Raw genomic sequence first — 14,969 nt, 5'->3', positions numbered from 1 at the left:
GTTAACACAGGAGAAATCATTCTTATTTCACCCAATGCTTCACCATAAGTAGGTTTACCATGGCCTACAACATTGGGTACATGCACATACAACTCAAATGTGAGCAATAATAATCGCAGGATACTTAAAGGAAATGGACATACCCTGGAACCACAAAGCAATGTGGAAAATGCTATTCCTCAACATCCGAAATAGGAATATCACAGGTGTATCACTGGTATTGTCAACAATCAACCATGATAACAGCATACATCTCAGCATTCCACAGTACATCACTATGGAACATTAGCATATCCAGAACAGTGGAGCAAGTCTACTAATCAGGCTCAACAGGAGATAATGCATATTAGTATGCTGCACAGTTATGTTCAATAAAACAAATGCACCAATTGGTGCTTTTGAGAGCCTTTCCTCATGGTAAAACTGCACACATCCCTGTGTGTGCCTCATACTAGTCTTCACGTTTTTTCTTTTTTCTTTCAGGCAACCATGGAAAGGGAGAAGGGACTACATGTAGTCCATTCTCCCTATTCCATGGCAGCCATTTTTTTGTGTACTTCTTTTTCCATTTACTTGAATGGCTGACCATTTCTTTGTTGACTATTGCCGCCATGGAAAGAGAAAACGATATTGGCCTGGATAAAAAATGGCAGCAAACTAGATTTTCCAACTGCAATACTGAATTTGTGATCTATATGATCATGTGCCCATGTGGCAAAATATATTTAGGCAAAACCAATAGGAAGATAAAAACATGGATTATAGAACACTGGAGCTGTGTCAACAAAAAGGTATGAACAGCACCAACGGTTAAACACTTTATAGATCATAACCACACCAGTGAAGACTTGAAATGGACTGCATTGTTTGCAATGATGGGAACAGATGTTAATAAAAAGAAAAAAGCCCTCATCGAAAAAGAACAAAGACTGATCTTTCTAACAAAAAGTGATAAGGTAGGGCTTAATGAGGCGATCGAATGGTATAAAAACTAAACCACAGATCAACTTCATGGACTATGAAATCCCACGATAATTTGTAGTCCCATAGACAGTAGCATTAGTCCTGAGGACCTCCATTAGACTCCTTACTTTATAGGAGCACTTAGGAGCATTAGAGGATAGAATGGTTTAAGGGCCGGTAATGGAGACTGTTCCAACTTTTTTCATATAAAATAAACTCCTTAAATTAGACCACTCAGGTCCCTTTTCTTCTTCCCCAATCGGGCCATATATAGTCTTCCTATTGGATCACCTAAAGTGCAGCCGCAGTATCTTTTACTTTGCAATCAATATGTAGGACTATCCCTGCGATATGGTTAAGGGTGTTTGGTCTCATAATCTGATCCTCCTGTATTAGGAGTAGATTAGGCATTACTGTATTTTGAACCAGGCTGCACTCCCCTCTTTTTTACTTTTTTTTCTTTCCGCTGTGACTTTATAATTGTTATAATCACAGGAGTTGGAATAAAGGAAATACAAGGTAAGGACCTAGAGAGGTCAAATTAAGAACCACAATATTAGAAAAAGGACTACCTCCGGATGGTATTCACTCACTCAATATGGCGAGATGGCCATAAAATCGAATTATTCATTTTACACGTTGGTCAGGAGTACATTTGAGGCTGTTTGTCAACCTTTTTGAGTGGTCTGAGGAACTAGGACCAGAGAGAACTACCCAGGTAAACAATACTAATATAATCAGGTATAATATCCCGTTCGTGCGAAGTTCCCGTAATTTAGGGGAAATAGTAACAAAGAAAGGACTGTATTAGAGCAACCTACACCCGATATGGCGGACGTTTGTTTTTAACCAACGTGAGAAACGGGCGCTACGAGTTAGGAGTCAGTTGCAGCTCCGGATTGAATGCGGAAGCAGAGTACGTGATACTCACTTCAGACAAAAGGTAAGAGACACGATACCCGATAGCTGCAATATACTACAGCTATTATAAACATATGTTAGGTGAATTGATGCGAGCGAGTGCATTTGAAGAGCCACATATTCAAACACCTCTAATTTTGGATTTTGTAGAGATAAATCTCACTACATGGAATCTCTGGTTCCTTAACACCCCAAATGACAATTCTCAGCAGACGGATATAGTCCCCCATTGTTCAAGACACATTCGGTAAGCCCTGGCCACTAAGCTTGGAATTGTTAAAACTAAGTACTAATGACCGTATAGCTCTATAACACTCGAGCCCCTAATTGATTCCAATTTGTGTGTTTCTCTCTTTATACAACAGAAGTGTCAAAAAAACACATAGAGGGTAGCATATACTGCCAATTTAAGAGTCCAACTCCAGTCCGGAAATAGAGCAATCCCTTACTATATCTGGTGGAACACAAGACCCTGAATAAGGTATAAACAAATGTTTTCATTGTTGTTAACTTAATATATCCAACAAATGACAAGAACTCCACCCAAAAAATCTCCCGCCCCATCACTTCTCAGAAATTCTTCTAAATTAGATTATGTAAATCTATTCACAGGTGGACTACCCCTAAATTGAAAAGGGCTTTACACCACTCTTGAGGACATTTCTTGCTTTATTCAAGATTTTCATCTCAACTAACTCCACGCACTAAACCAGGTAAAGTTACCTCAAGGTCTTTTTCTAGTTTTATACTAAAACATGGAGATGAAATTTAGCATTTTAAGCTAACCCTTTCTCCCGTATTGTTTTTATCAACAGTTGCAACACGTTTCATAATAAAAAGGAAACATTGTTTACACTGTTCACAAGACACTGGGAAATAAAACTCCAGCACTGTGCAATAAGAAATAAGAGCAGATGTTCTATGTTTTTATGAATAGCATGTGACAATTACTCCTGAAGAAAGTTCCAAGATCAAGTTAAGAGAACTGAAACATGTCGAGTGACAATGGTATATGGTTGATCCATTGAAATTCCAGAGCAATCAAGAAAATGACAATTTCGACTGAGAGATATAGTTTAGATTCTCTATAGATTAAAGGTTGATTTAGATCCTTGCCTATCTCTGAAGGCATTGCGGGTACCCATCAAATCCTGGCAGCAAGGAGGAATCTGAAGACTCCTCTGAACTGCGCAGGACACAGGAGACCAGGTCCCCACATTCTGCCAGCCATTCCCAGGCTCGCAGAATCCGGGAAAACCTGGAAGAACAGACGGGAACCTCTGGGAGCAGTGCCTCTGAGTCCGAGGAAGAATGGACAAGGGTTACCCGAACCAAAAAGGCCAATAAGGCAAAAAGGGCCTTGATTAAGGACCCCTTAAAGCAGATTAAGGCGATCAGGAGCGTCATCACGCCTTACCATAAGAACGCTAAGTATTCTGTTTGGGAGCACTTAGAGTTGTTTGAACAAATGATGGAGACTTTCCATTTGAAGGACAGCCAAAGCTGTATTCAATATGTAAAGTGGACCTTCTCCCCGGAATACTCCAGTTTCTTTGCGGGGCTGGAGGACCAAAATCATTTAAGATGGTCCACCTATAAGGCGGCCATCTTGAAACATTTTTCTGTTCACAGAAATCCTCAAGAGGCTCGCAAGGCAGCCTACAATTTGCAATGTGGGGAGGATCAGGCCCCACAAGAATTTGTGCAGGAGTTAAAGCGTGCTTTTGCACAGACCACAAGAAGGGTGCGCACGGATAGCAGGGAATTTATTAATACGTTTTTCCATGCCTTGCCCAAATATATCATGACCCAGCTCGTGAGGGATTTTCACGAGAAAAGATCTTTAGACTGGGTCATTGAACAGGCTACCCGGATCTATGAGGTGCAGAAACCGGTAGATAGCAAAAGTAATGCCCAGAAAAACCCCAAAGCCAACACCACCCCTGCTGCTGCCAAGGTGGCAGAGGTAAAGGTCACCCCCGTTTTAGATTTGGAGATGGGGGGGCCTAAAAACCTACCTGCACCTAATAATGCTAGGCCCAGAAGGTCCTCGGGCCAGTCACAGACAGGGAGCCAAGGAGGCAGCCCCACAAATGGGGTCCCTCGCTCTCCTGATTATGTAAGTCCCCGTTACAAGGGAAATCGACCCATCCTGGGTTATGTGTGGACTCCTCCAGCCCAAGGGGGGGGATCCAGCCAAGCACCTAACCCAGGGAACTTCCCTCCAAACTTCCCACAGGAGGGCAGAAATTTACCAAACCCTGGGCAGAACTTTTTCCCCAGATATCCACCCGACTTTCAGCCCCAAAACCATCCATCCTTCTTTCCCCAATTCCCTGAGCCCAGACCACTGAATCCGGGAGAGGGGAGGCCGAGGGTGGAGGGGTACCCAAATCTTCCCAACCCGGGGTATTACCAGAGGAGGGACAGCTACCCTTCCCGGGATCAGCCCAGGGGAGAAAACAGGGCCCCGTATCAGCCTGAGCGGGTTTCCCAGTTAGAGCGCCAGGTTCAAAACATGGCGCGGGATATGGGTCACATACTGAGGGCTCAGCAGAACCCTCAGATCGGTATGCCGGCGCAGAACGCACCCAACTCGGGACCTGGTGCCCCAGAACAATGACGGGGGCAGCACCCCGATAACTCACCGGTTCCCAGGGAGGAGGCACAAAGGGAAGGGGGGTGTAAAGCCTTGGAGGAAGCTTCTTTCCTCACTTGTAAACAGCCCCTGGAAACCCAGGAACCGGAAACAAAATCTCTTGCCCCTGAAAGTCTGCCTCCTAAGGAGCAGAGGGGGGGTAGGAGAAACAAAAGACCCAAACAGACTCAGTTTGAGGAGGAGGTACAGATCTTCCAATTTGAGGGAGAGGGATCCTCAGAGGATCCTGGGAAAAGGATCTTCTCCTTCAGAGAGGGGGGAACTCCTCCCAAAGAAAAATGGGTCCCCAGGGATGCAAATCCAGACTGGGGAGATGTGGAGACTGAGCTACCGCCGCCCACCATCTCATCCCAGAACCAACAGCAAGAAAATCCCCTGGTTCAAACCCATCCTGGTGACTGCCTCCAAAAAGGGGGGGGGGCCCAGAACTGGAACCAGGGGAACCCACAATGGCTCTGATCTCCAGTTGCCAAATTTTTCTTTCAGATTCCCAAGGCTCTCCACAGAATTCTGCCCAAATCTCTTCGCTAGCAATGTCCAAAACCAGAAAGTTAGCCCACCAGTTGTCCAAAAATGTACATTACCTGTGCCCCCTTGAGGAGAAGGAGGGAAGATATTATGCCCCGGTACAAGTACAGGGGCAGGGTACAATCTCGGCACTGGTGGACACTGGATCTCAAGCTACCCTTCTGTCCAGAAGGGCCTTTGACGAACTGAATGCAGGAAGGGGAGAGAATTACCAAATTCATCTCACCTCTCTTCCGGGACAACTACAGAACTTTGACGGGAAGGAAATTCCCGTTGAGGGGACTGCAGACTTGGACATTAAAATTGGGCGACACAAGCTGAAACACCCGGTCATAGTTGTGACCCCAGAGGGCACCCCTTGTTTACTAGGGAATGACCTCCTGAGAAGGTTGTCACCCCTAATTGATTGCGTAAACAAGGTCCTCTGGACCCAGACTAGCCGACCCATAAAATTAAAACAGAGTGTCAACCATGTTAGTTTAAACGGCACATGCCACATGGTTGAACAAAAATCTGACCAAGTAGAATTTCACTTCCAGAACAACCAGATTCCAGACGTGACAGTAATAGCAGTAGGACAACAGACTAGTGATGGGGGGTCCTCTCTATTTCTGAAAATCAACCTTCCTTCCAGTTTAAGGTGGTATTCCACGCTGGAAGGAAACACTCGGAAATTCTATACTAATCCACAATCAGAAACTCCCACTCCTATAGTCCAGAAAGATGTGAAATCAGCTCAGAGCCTGGCTGATATTCAGCAAATTGGAGAGCAGTTGTTCATCCCTGTTCAGTTAAATGATGGGAAGGACTCTGTTCTCGCTCGAGTGTGTGTGAACAACGGTAAGAGCTTCATCAGCGAAGCCATGTTCCGCCAACTCCCAAAAGATCCAGCCATTCCCACCTTCAAACTGATAGACAAATGGGAAATGGACCTGGAAGCACCTAATTCCAAACATCTCCTGCCAAGCAGGTGTATGCTCAAAATCTCCATTGGCAACAAGAGCATAGTCCACAATTGTTGGGTCGTGCGAGACGTCCCTGCCGCCTTTTACTTAGGCAGTGACATTCTCAATCGCTTTGCCATTAGTTTGGACCTAATAAACTTCAAAGCTTGGTCCCGATTAGCGGATAATCCCATGAGCTTTGATGATCCAGAAAAAGCATTTCGGTCAGCTCAATTGCTACCTTATGCAGTTGAAATTCAGGTTAAAGAGGAAGTCACCATCCCAGAAAGGACCCGACAATTCTCCCTGGAAGTGAAAGTTAAAAGGGGACAAGAGTTGAAAAACCCTGATGCTTACATACATCTAAATGCTTCTCTCCAACAGCAAGGGTTGGGGGTAAACCCAACTCCATTAGTCAACATAGAACATGACACCATTCCAATAGAGGTGGATAACAGCGACTTAAAGAGTATTACTCTAGCTGCAGGCACCATTATTGGAATGGCGGTTGATGACCGACATTTCTCCATTGATCTTAGAAATGAACTGTTAGGACCAATCCCCAAGGACTGTTTTGACAGTGACAGTGATGACAACGCAACACCAGACAGGATTTTTACCCGGCATGGGGGGAAATTCCTGGTGTACACTTCCTGCCCGTATGGTAAGGAAGATGTGACGTGTGACTTCAGGAGGGATGAGGTGATTTTCCAGGTGCATGAGGGCTGCCTTTCCCACCTGAAGCCTCCGGTCCAAATCAGCACTCTGACCAGGGACTTCTCCACCCAGCTGGAGGAGGCCGCGGAGATAGCCAAACCAGAAGTCTTTCCAGGCTTCAGGCAGATGGTGGAAGAGAGAGTCAACCTAGCTGATGCCTGTGTGACTCTGGAACAAAAGCAAAAGTTGAAACAAGTTTTCTTGGATTTCCAAGATCTCTTTGCGGTAGACTCATATGACTGTGGTCGCACTGACATCCACACAACAACAATCCCCACGGACCCTGGCATGACTCCTGTGTTTGTGAAGCAATATCGTTTGCCTCTCGCATCCATGGAGTCCCTTACTGAAATAATTAAGAACCTTTGAGGCCCGGGGAATAATCCGTCCAGTCCACAGCACCTTCAATAATCCGGTGCTGGGAATATTGAAGCCAAACGGCCAGTGGAGACTCTGCGCCGACCTTAGGGAGCTCAACAAACGGGTCCATACTTCCCGATGGCCTCTGCCCTACATTGACCAAGGGCTGGCCCAGATCCAGGGGTCACAGGTATTCACAGCAATAGACCTGACCAATGGATACTGGACCGTGCCTGTCAGTAGGGAGGACCAATACAAACTGGCTTTTACCTTTGGGGGCCAGCAATACACATGGACCCGGACTCCCTTCGGATACCTCAACTCCGGCAATGAATTCAACATTTTTCTACACAAGGCCATGCCTGACTTGGGTGCAAGGGGTAACCTGGCTTATGTAGATGATGTCCTCATCAAAAGTTCATCTGTGGAGGAACACATAGCGGAGATCCGTTATGTTCTGACACAGTTGAGGGCCGCCGGAGCAAAACTTTCCTTTCAGAAAGCACAGTGGTGTAGAACCCGTGTTAATTTCTTGGGGCATGAGATTACTCCTCAGGGTCTCTGTCCCCAGGAAAAGAAAGTGGAAGCACTTCAGAAACTGAAAGACCCCACAACTCTGCGGGAACTAAGGAGCCTCCTTGGACTGACTAATTACAGCAGAAAGTTCATTGAGGGCTACGCAGAGATCACCAGACCCCTGATTCATCTCCTGAAGGTGGGGGTCAAGTGGGAATGGGGTCCAGAACAAGCCGAGGCGGTAAAACAACTCAAAAGAAGCCTCTCACAAGCGCCTTGCCTAGCTTACCCTGTCAGAAACAAGTAGTTCTTCCTGGAGACGGGGTTCTCTGATACGTGCTTGACGGCAGTATTATACCAAAAGCATGACAAGGTCAATAAAGTAATCTCCTATGCGAGCAAAACTTTATCCTCTGTGGAGGAAAAATTCAACGATTGTGAGAAGGCACTCCTGGCAACGGTGTGGGCATTGAAGAATTACCGCCCGTTTATCCAGGGGGAACACATCATAGTGGAGACTCCACACCAGCCTCTGCAATATCTCCAAAGTGACAGAATCCGGGCCGGAAATGTGAGTAACTCCCGAATTACTTCCTGGATTCTGTCAATGCAAGGCTTTCCTGTGGAGGTCCGATATGGCCAAAACAAGAAGAGTCCCCTCGCGCAAGGTCTGGCTGACTTGCATGATTGTGCCAGAGAAAACTGTCTCGAGGACGAAAGTCTAAAAATAAAGGACAACATGGAGGCATACCTTAATTCCCCCCACAAAGTCTTTGAAGAGGACAAGTGTGAGGGAATGCCCACTGTCTATGTGGATGGATGCTCTTACCATGTTGACAACAACGGGGAGAAAGAACTGGTGGCCGGCGTAGGGAATGCATGGGTGAATGAGTCCCCAGAACCCTCCGCTGGATACAAAATTGGTCCCCGAAGTAGTCAGGTGGCAGAATTGATGGCTGTGCATCAGGCCATCCTCACTGCTGTCCAGCATCAACTCCACGAACTGGTCATAATCACAGATTCGGATTATGTACGGAACGGGTTCGTGGAGCACCTGGTTAATTGGAAAACCAGAGGCATGTTATGTGCTAACAACAAACCCTTGAAACATGGGAAGTTGATCCAAAACATTGATGATCTGGTCACATCGAATGGGATGACCATCTACTAGATCAAGGGTCATTCCAAAGTAGAGGGACCAGACAAAACTGGAAATGACTTAGCTGATCAGCTGGCCAAAACCGGGGCCATCCAAGGGGATCTAATTGAGATTGAGTCCCTGTTGGGGGAAATCCAGGTCACTGCTATCACTAGGTCCCAGACAAATGCTCACAACGACCTTTCAATTGCACAATGGAGTAAGGAGACCCCTGATGCTGATTTGATTACCGCTCAGAAAGGGGATCCAATAATTGGTAAATGTTACCAACACCTTGAGGACCCTGAGAACTTTCCCCTGACGGATACCGATAACATTGGGAAAGAGGACCTAAGAGTGTTGATGAAATGTCCAAAAATGTTCCGGATCCAAGACGGTTTGTTGGTAAGGAAATCCAAAGCTGGCCACGATCAGTGGGTGGTTCCTACCTCATTCCGAAGCCTGATGTTAAGTCACGCCCATGATGCGGCCACTGCCGGTCACAGGGGGTTTCACACAACATTGGAAATCTTAAGAGAGGTTGCATACTGGCCACACATGGGGCAGGACCTCGACCAATACTTGAAGGGGTGTCTTGTGTGTGCACAGTTTCAGCCATCATCCCTCACGCACCGGGCGCCTTTACAAAAGAGGGGAATGACACTGCCATGGTCAGATTTACAAATCGACTTTGTAGGCCCTGTGATTCGCTCGGCTAGGGGGAATAAGTACATGTTGACTGTGACATGCTTGTTTACCAAGTGGGTGGAATGTCTCCCAGCCCCAAATTGCAAGGCAGAAACTGCAGCTGCCTTGATGATTAACCACATCTTTTCCCGTTTTGGTCTACCTCAAAGGATTGAGTCAGACAGAGGTAGCCACTTCACCAGTGAAGTAATGACAAAGATGTGGGAGATACTGGGGGTCAAAAGGAAGTTGCATATTGCTTATCGGCCAGCTTCTTCTGGGGCAGTAGAGAGATATAACCGAACCATTGTGAGCATATTAAAGAAGTTTGTGGCAGATTCTGGGCCAAGTTGGGATATCCGATTACCTCTGGTCCTAATGGCCATCAGATCTACCCCTTCAACTGCAACCAAAATGTCACCATTTGAGTTGATGACTGGGCGCAAGATGGTGCTTCCTCAGCATTTGCTCTACAGGACCCAAGAGCAGACACTGATAAATGCCTCCACTACTCATGAGTATGTAGAGAATTTAAGGAAACACCTCCAACATGCTTTTGCTTATGCTCAGCGGAATCTAGAAAGATCAGCTGATAGCATGAAGACCCATTATGACCTGAAAACTTCCAGGAAGGAATATCAGGTGGGAGACCGGGTCTATCTATACAACTTCCAAAGGAACCAGGCCAAGCAGCGCAAATTTTTGCCTACATGGAAGGGACCCTTTGAGATCGTCGATAAGATCTCCCCTGTGGCCTACAAGATCCGCATCCCCAAAGGCGGTTCGGCAGAGGGGGAAGACAAGTGGGTCCACATAAACCAGCTGAAATGTTGCCATCCCAGGCACGCTCTGCAACAACTGGAGGAATCCTCTGGAATCCTAGCGGGTACTGTCTCAGACTAATTCAGTTCCAATCATAAAACATACCACATCTAGTCTCTAAAATATTGTGATTTGCATGAAACTGTCTCTTAGTTATACTGTTTTTTTTTCAAAATAAGAATGTAATGTTTCGTTATGATGAAATGCATATGCTGCCCCACTATCTCAACAGTGGTGGAAAAATGTCTATGGATAGGTATTGCCGCTCTTCCTTTGTCGTCCTAGGAGAAAGAAAACCTGAAGACGGGCCAAGGAGGGCGATCCGGAGACCGGGAACGAAGATCCAATGGGCCCAGTGGACCGCCCAATATTCCCATCAGGACCGGCGAGGAGAACCGATCGATCAGTACCAGATGGAGGAAAAGATGCTGAACTGTGCCATCTATTGGAAGAAGATGAGGAAACATCCCAGGTCTTGCGAGTCCCATTCGTGAAATAGAATGGCCATCGCAAGAGGGGGGCTTGTGGGATGTATTTACCCATGCATCCGAGCCATACCTCAAAACTGTGCAGTACTGACATGGAAAACATCATGATGGCCAGAGCTTCCCAGAAAATGCACAGGGAAATGCATGAAGAATAGGCTGCCACTCATTTTTGCCGATGTTATGGGCACAGAAGGAAACTGCCTAAAACCACCATTGGACTACCCGCACAGTAGTCTGAAAGCATTGGGAATGGCAATGCTGATTGCCAAATGCAACTTAGAATTGTGGGGAATTCATTTGTTAAATCCCAAAAATGGGTGCAGTACCAGTACTCACCACTATCCAAAAGCCGGCATTTTAAAACAACACCAGATTTTACTTTTTGCAAAACTGAATAAATGAACCCAAAGCAAGCGAAAGAAAGACTTACTGAGAGGTGGATACAATGTAAAGTTGTATTCTGAAGTGACTTGAAGGTGTATAACAAGACTGGCTGAGCTGTGGATTTCAGCAGTTTAAGTAAATTTGGACTGAAAGACACTAAAAAAAATCTAAATGTTTAAATTGACTGAGTGACCTACTTTTGAGTGTCACATAGGTTGCAATTGTTTAAATGTCATAGTTTTAAACTTAGAATCAGCCTTCTAGCTGCATATGTGAAAATGTTTAGTTTTATTTGAATGCAGAAACTGGGGAACAGAAATGACAGCTTAAAGAGATTCCAATGTGCCTGGCAACTACCCCCATCAGGAGTGAAACTTGAGTCACAGCTGTGTTCCCAGGCCTAGCTGCCCTTTTGCTGCTCACACTAAGGATATGCCATCTATCTGATAATTGAATTACCTGTGCTCTGCAGGAAAGTGAACAAAGCCCTGTCCTGGCTCAGGCAAAGGTTTTATTGGCAGGAGTCGTAAATGGTCGTAAAAAGTGGCTTCCTCCTGAGGAAAGGGGAGGGGCACTGCCTGTGAGAGCAAGCTGGCTTGGCAGAACTGGAAAAACCAGTATTTCTACCTTGTGCTGAGAGGAAACCACACCCCTTTGGAGCCAGAACATAACTCTAAAAAGATGAATAACTCATAGAGCGGACATGTGAAAATTTTATAAATGATACCATAATTCTTGTGATTTTTCTGCCCACAGTTTAAGAGGTTTTTAGAACCGGTGGTATGTTCAGGGGGGTGTTAGCGGAAAAGTGGATATTACTCTAAAGGTATGCATGTTAAAAGTCTGAAACTTCATCAGTTAATGTCCATACTCCCTGCGCACATGTATGTAAAGTTGGGTCAATGTCAGAAATTGAAAAATCAGTTAAAAAGTCAATTATGTGCCATTTCTGAATGCAAGCTCTTAGAAACAGCAGATTTGGACAGAGACATGGCTAAATTCAGCCACACCATGTATATGTAATTTCAAGCAACTGTGTAACTGTGAAATATGTCTTTTATTATCAAATATAGAATGTGTGCAATCTGACAGAGGAGTGTCCTATCTGCAAGCCATAAAATGACATCCCTCTGACTCACAGTTCATTCCCCAATCAAATGATAAATGGAAGTTTGACCAATTAGAAGCTGAGAGAGAGGTAGGGTCAGTGATGCTAGAACACACCCACATTCTAAACACATAAAAGCAGACAGACAGGACAGATAGGGACCTTCAAATCCATCTGCCGCTGGAAGCTCTGCCGGAAAAATCCATACTTTACCTCCATCAAACCTCCAGAGAGCCAAACTAGAGACTTCAATCTATCCAGAACTAGAGACCCAGACCAGAGAACCAGAGAGAGCTGACCCAGATCACTGTGAAGTGCAGAGACCAGAGGCGAGTTTAAAACCTGACCAGATCCATGGCGAGGCCCATTTCACTCAAGAATATAGTGTGAGTACCTAGAAAACTGTGCAGAACCAATCTCCTAGTTAAAATAATATAATTCAATCTATTTAATCTAAGTAGAACTGCCTCCTAACTGTCACCTGTCATTTGTAAAGCTGTCACTTGTCATTTCCTAGTTGCAAGCTGCACTTGTCTTTTTGAACTTTAAAATTTCAAATCTGAAAAACGACCTTCACAAAATCGCTCATATCTCCGCAACCGTTTGTGCTAGAACCGCATGCCTACCCCTTATAGTTTTACCGCAATCGCGGAACACGCATTCGCGAATTTTACCGCGATTTGCAAATTTCTTCACATGTAAAAACTGCTGCTGCTTGCCTTCCATTTGCCAGAAATTCGTTTAACCTGCTAACTATCCCTGCCTCATTGCTAGTGTGAGCCTGGACTAATATTAACTAGATACCACTCACCCTGAACCTCTGAAAGGGAATTAAAAGCATTTCCAGCATATTTCTCATCCATTGCTAGCACATATCAAAGCATTTTGCCTGTGTTTTCAAAACTCCTATCTGTTTTCTGTAGTGTAAGCTTGCTGGGGTGAACTGATTTACATTGATTGCATTTCTGAGAACTGTGTGTTTTCCTTCCATTTCCTTGCCTTGCATCAAGGGGGGGAGGGGATTGCCAGAGAAAAGTGATTACATTGTTTGGTTGAAATCATATTGAGTATTTTCTGTACTGCATTCATTGAATATTGCATCCACCTGAGCTTACATAAAGCATCCTCTACCACATTGTACTTTTGTTCCTATTTACCAGTGTGCTACCTTATCCATTTCATGTCAACTCATTAGTGATTATAAGAAGTGTGCTAGTGCCAGATTCTCCGTTGTTGATCTTTATCATATCAGATTAAGTGTGCTATTCAATTATTAATTTATTATAAAGTGTGATATATATATATTTTAAATTATCAAATAAACCTTTTAAACTTGCAAAACAAAACTACTTCTTGGCTCAGTGGGGTCAGGGGGATTCCAAGAGAGGGTTGTTATATAGGGGTAGTCATCCAGAACGCATGAACTGGACATAAAGATATATCAATAAGGGTTTCCATTCAGTATCCCAGACTAGGCATTGACTTAGCTGTAGTGTTGAATTGAATCCTCTTACAAATTTTATATACAGTGTTTTTATTCATTGTGTTTAAATAAAGTATTATTTTTATATGACAAAATTAACAGTTGTAGTTTATTTTTGTAACTGTTGATACAAGCTTTCTATCTTTTGTTTAAATATATTCTATCACCCATTATAAGATAGAGCTGCCACCTTTGGTGGTATAGATGGGTTTCCCTCTTGAATTAAGAGAAAACTGACTACATTTCCCTGTTTATTTAACTTTTTTTCTGGCTGCGAAACGCAACACTTCTTAGCCAAAAAAAAACAAAAAAACACCATTAATACACTGATTGTGACTGTAACTATGGGCCGCAGGAGCATTACCTTATGCAGCAATGGCCCGTAGGCTCAAGGCTCATTACATAGACAACAGCCTTAAGAGCTCTCAATTGGCTTCAGTAGACAAAATAACCTGGCCTTTTAACACCTAATGAACTAAGAAAAGACCCAGTATCCAAATGCCCCTCTAGATTTTTTACGCCATACAGCAATTTGAACTTGAACTGATGGCATGTACTCAGCCTTTGAGCCTTGGTCATACAGTCATGGAATGCCTTTCCATCTCCCATCGTCCACCACAAAGCAATTTGTGTCACAAAAAAAACGTTTGATCTTGGTTTTCCCACAGAATGCGAATCCAGCAGTCATGCTGCCTTGATATGTCAAACTATCTCTCGCTAGTGTTCATGCAGACCTCAACCAACAATGCCACCTCATATACTGCACCAAGTTGTTATAGTTAGTCATGAGCCTATGCAACAAGGGTAAAGAAACGATATCTGCAGTCTAATCGTCTCACTGCAGCCTTTGCTAACCTCATACATGAACTAACATTCAACTTCTGCACTCAGACGCACTGTATGAAAACTAACCAACCAACTCACACACTGCTTCATACTTAAATTCCCACAAGACAGCACACAACTGAAACAACACCTTCAGAACCAACTTACATATCACTGCCTTGGCCAATGAATGATAGCATATGGGGTTTCAAATCTAGACAGAAGCACTCTCAAACTCTTTACACAAAACACCCAGGAATTCACCCACACCCCGAGGGGTCAGGGTACTTCTCATATGCACGTACCAACACAAAGGTAACATCATTTTGCATTACCCCACACCCCGACTAACCAAACCCACACACTCGCTTACAGATAACCAGAGCAGGTGGAGACCATGCAAATGGCAGCAGTATGCTGCATACA

General features: G+C 44.5%; 1 protein-coding gene across 1 annotated transcript in view; it reads right to left on the bottom strand.

Moving 5' to 3' along the window:
* LOC138579912 (formin-I-like) overlaps positions 1-14,969 on the bottom strand; it is a 1,210,893-nt gene that overhangs the window by 1,107,155 nt on the left and 88,769 nt on the right. The window lies entirely within an intron of this gene.

Source organism: Ambystoma mexicanum, chromosome 3p (assembly GCF_040938575.1).
Source record: "Ambystoma mexicanum isolate Mex_15411 chromosome 3p, UKY_AmexF1_1, whole genome shotgun sequence".
In the NCBI taxonomy this organism is placed as follows: Eukaryota; Metazoa; Chordata; class Amphibia; order Caudata; family Ambystomatidae; genus Ambystoma; species Ambystoma mexicanum.
This window is presented reverse-complemented; position numbering and strand designations above follow the sequence as displayed.